This window comes from Aptenodytes forsteri, unplaced genomic scaffold (assembly GCF_000699145.1).
Source record: "Aptenodytes forsteri isolate BGI_AS27 unplaced genomic scaffold, ASM69914v1 Scaffold164, whole genome shotgun sequence".
In the NCBI taxonomy this organism is placed as follows: domain Eukaryota; kingdom Metazoa; phylum Chordata; class Aves; order Sphenisciformes; family Spheniscidae; genus Aptenodytes; species Aptenodytes forsteri.
In genome coordinates, this window is record NW_008795527.1 from 2929922 (window position 1) to 2934431 (window position 4510).

General features: G+C 40.4%; 1 long non-coding RNA gene across 1 annotated transcript; it reads left to right on the forward strand.

Annotated features, from left to right (window-relative positions):
• The first annotated feature begins 2880 nt into the window (after positions 1-2880).
• On the forward strand, positions 2881-4416 carry LOC103901205. The gene is made up of 2 exons (XR_657721.1): positions 2881-2936; positions 4194-4416. It is a non-coding gene; the product is annotated as an uncharacterized LOC103901205 (long non-coding RNA).
• The last annotated feature ends 94 nt before the right edge of the window (positions 4417-4510 follow it).

A 4510-nucleotide genomic window follows, 5' to 3' on the forward strand; every position in this document is an offset into this window, starting at 1 on the left:
CCGGGCCCCCGGCGGTCCACGGCGGGTCCGGCCCCTCTGGGAGCGGGCTGAGCATGCACCGGAGCAGCTTAACAGCAAACGAAGCTGCGATTTAATCATGCATCGGTGACTGACTGCTTTAGTAGGCTAGCCTGTGTGTTTCTTGCAGTAGGGAATCGGTGTGTGAGGAGAAGGCTGTCTGCGGCCCGGAGCTCTGCTTCGTGGCACCGAGGGGGTTGCCAGCCTCTGGCTGAGCTTGAATTACCAGCTAGGTACAGGTTACAGTCTCTCCCAAAATGGCGTGGCTCCTGTTTCCGAACTGCTGTGGAGCATTCAGGGGATGCCTTGATGTCATGCCTGTTGCTCAGGATGTATTTCGCTTGCTCCTGTCATGGGGCTGGCTGGGCATCACTACCACATGGTAGTTCTCCCGCTGAGTTTGGGCTGTATGCCATCAGCTGTCCTTGTTAAAGGCCCTGACCTACTTAAGATAGACACATGTACAATAGGCCTGACGCTTTTGTTCCCTTCTTTTATGACAAGGGGTCCCAGGAAGGCTGATCCCTGCGGTTCATCTGGCTTACTTTCTGCCCCAACTCTATTGGGCCTTTTGGGAAAAGCATCTAAAACAGGCAGGCATCTCTGCCTGACTGCAAACGTGAAGGAGGGTTGGGAGCTTGATGTGTTTGCAGTCAAAGCTGATAGGTTGTTTTAATTAATTGAGGGGAATGCAGTGTCCAATTTGAAGGGCTTTGATTGTTCACATAATAGATAACAATCAGAAAAAAGTTGGTCTCTTCAACAGTTACATATATGCTTTAATAACTGCAAGTAAAAGAGGTCACTTCAAACACTATGGAGAAAAACTAATTGGCAGTATTAGGTTTAAAGTTTAATTACACTTCCATTTTTAGTTTATCAATTATTTTGAATTGATAATTTTGGGGTGGGAATTTCAGCAGTGTTTTGTGACCTAATTTTGCTCTTGCTGAAGTTTTGTTTTGATTTTATGACAGTATCTCTGAATATGGGAAGGATGCTCTTTGTTCTGAGGGATACCAGAGGAAATTAGATAAGTTACTTCAAGTCATATAAAGCCATTTTACTGTGTTTACGGTTGCACTAATATCAGGGCGCCTAGTATATTTCTGTTAGGAGCAGTGAGAAACTAAGCTGTAGCAGTTTAACTTCATACCTCCAGAAAATAAGTGTGCTGCTCCGCATCTACACTGCCTTCTTATAAATTTGTCTGCTGTAATGGAAGGACATTAAGTGTAAGCAGATGGGCGGGGGATGTGCAGGTGCCACCTTTGCTTGCCATAGACATTTGGAGGTGGCATGCACTTCAAGTCTGTAGAATTGGAAGAACCTCTTTTGTACTGGGATTACATCTGAGTCTGGGAGGGAAGGTGTGATGCAGTGGAAGGGCAAGAGGCTACACAGTCCTTGGTGCCACTGATTCGAAGTAAATTTTTGTATTGACCCCTGTGTGTATGGAATGCATACTAAACTAAACACAGGCAAGGAAACTTTCAGAAATTTTGAGCTTTTAACTTTCTCTGAAAGGCTTTCTAGGTCACTATGGGATGCTGAGGGGATGTACGAGGGAGCCTGCTATGGGAATGTGCAATTACAGGTCATTGGTCAGTTTGAGGGTTTTTTTGTTGTATTTTTTTAAACTTGCTTTGAAGTGGCTGCCCCTGTTTTAAGTAGGTAAATTAGACCAGTGCAGTTTTGTTAAACCTGGCTTACTTATTTAAAAGTACTGGGTGGGGGGGAAAGCCAGAAACATTCACACACACAGAGTGTGTGTAGTACAACTTCATGAACTTTAAAGCAATTTTGCTGGATGGTATGACAACCAAAGAAAGTGGGTCAGGGTGTTTAATAGTCTCAAATCACACAAGGTTATCTTCAAAGAGCTAACCCAGTGCCCATGAAGTTAATGTAAGTTTTTCCATTAACCTTCATGGCCTACGTTTCAGGCAAGCTGACATTAATTATTTTCTGTAAATGAGGGAAATAATACATTTTTCACGTAACATCTCTTTCTAGATAGCAAGCGTAGGAGAGAGTGTGTTGAACAGTGCATGAATTGCATGATTCTGCTTTAAGACTTTGAATTTACAGTTCAGTGGGCAAAGATATTTCATACACTGAACCTTCAGTTGCTTCTCTAGCAAACATTTGCTTTAATGAATTGGTATTTGAGTCATTAGCTGGGGATGAACTCTTTGTAATTAACTTTCTTTTCATTTTCCTGGGTGTTAGTAGATTGGCAAACATCTTGTTTCTTTGCAAGCTTTAGTACTAGGTAGCTTTTCAAAAAGTGCCAATAAAAATAGAATATTTTTAGGTTTAATTGATTTAGCATTTAGAATTCTGTCATCCTAAATTGAGTGAACTGTTACTGAAATACTACTTTTAAGTTCTGCATCTGATGGCATTGCAGAACATTTGCCTGTTAGGACTCAAGGTGCTTGCTTATACCAGTTATAGGTGTCGCTGTTGGTACCGCCTTACTAGGTTGCTTTCTGACCAACATTTAAAATCTGCGTGTTTGTGTGCGTATAGGTATGTATGTCTTGATCTTCGGGGTAGACAACTTCCATCTCACATAGCTAGTTATCCGACTTAAAATTCAGGGACAAAGATGCAGGTAAGAATTTAAAAAAAATTCTATAGAACGGTACACTTGTATTTATTTTCTCTGCTTTCTAACCCTGATAAGAATGTGCAATTTTTATTCAGGTTGGTACACAACTTCATGAATCACAGTTCTCTGCTCAGTAGGTTTTCTTTTTTACTGCAATTTAATGGGCTGGAATAATTTGATAGTGATCTATCTATGTAAGGAGTCTGCACATACATATTTATATATATGTATGTAATGTATGTTTCACTTCAGGTTTTAAGAGAGGTGCAGATCCTGGAATGCCTGAGCCAACTATCTGGAGGTACGTATCGGTTCCAAATGTACATGCAAACCCAATGCAGATGGTTGCCGTTTTGGGTGTTATCTCTGGACAGCAACAGTTGTGAAGGTTGCTTTCATCCATTGTTTTTAATTGTTTAGGGTGACAGCATAGCTGGTCGTGGTTCTTGTTTCTTTAGAAATCCAAACGAGAAGACAGCAAAACATATGTTCTTGGGAGGGTCTTTTTCTTAATCTTGCATGGCTTTTAATATATGGGACTTCCTGTACCTTTTGAGTGGAAGCTGCCCTTCTAATCTGTTGTAGAGCTAGTTTATGCAAGTTTCTGCACTGAGAAATAACTTCTCAGCTTTCTAGCACAAATTTAAAACAAAACCCAGTCTCCTTCTGCCTTTGCAAATATGGTAGTAACGCTGCATAAAAGCTGCATGAAATAAAGGGTTATATGACCTCAATATTAGTCATTGTCACGAAGCAAAGTGCATTTGCTCGTGTCGCCTCTTTCTTGTGGGACTTTTTGTTAGTGCTGCAACGTCATGGCATTAGTAATACTTGAATTCTTGTGGTATTTGAGTTTTACTGGAGGGCTTCCATGGGTCAAACTAATTAAATTAAAGTTTTGAAGAAAGTGCGACTCTCTTATTTTTCTTGAAATAACTTTGGTTACTGTGCAGAACCAGGTATTCTTAAGACAAATAATTGATGGACTGTATTGTTTGCAAAGGCATGTATTAACTCTTCCAGCTTCACATAGTGAAATGTATAGAAATCCCATTTTTAGGATTCAAGGGAGCTACTTTTAACAGTAGAAAATGTGGAAAAAAAAGTGTCAAGATCATGTTACAATTTCAGTAAAATCTTCTGTTGTCTTAAGAACTAACTTGCTGGAGTTGTTTGTTTGCTGACAGTGTTTCTATGTTTAGCTTCACTAGCAGTTTGAGACTTTTTTTTCTTGGTCCATTGAGTGCGTCTCTGCACAGCATAAAGACAGACACCAGAAAACTGAGTATTTCATACCAGAGTGTATGTACATAAATACTAGAAGCATGTGTTTGGTCTGACGCGAAGCTTACAGATGCTCACTTTTCTGGCCACATGTTCATGCTCTGTAGGCTTAAATTTTATTTTAAAGGTGGCATTATTTCAGTATTCTGAGGGCTAGCATTTATTCTGTACGTTTACAGGGCTGTTCCTCCAGACTTTTGTTTTACAAATATCTGTTTAAAAACAAGTACATGCTGCAAATCTGACTTTCGTTTCCTCCCCACTCCCCTTTCAGTCTACTTTGGGGATGAAGGATGTGGCGGTCCTGTTCTAGAACCAGCCGATGGACAGAGAAAGTGTCTGAAGATACGTACATTCCAGAGGATGAGGCGGACACTTACACCAGCTGGCTCAATCAGCTTGCTAATGACATAGGTTGTACATACAACAAAATGGAGTTTATATGGACCTAACTTATTTGCATTACAGTGTAATTAAATAAATACAATTTGAATGGATACGCTTTGTTTTTAAGTCTTTAAGTATAATGTAGTAATTTCTTTATTACAGAAAGGATAACCCATTGTGTGGTGGTGGTTGCCCCCCCCCCCA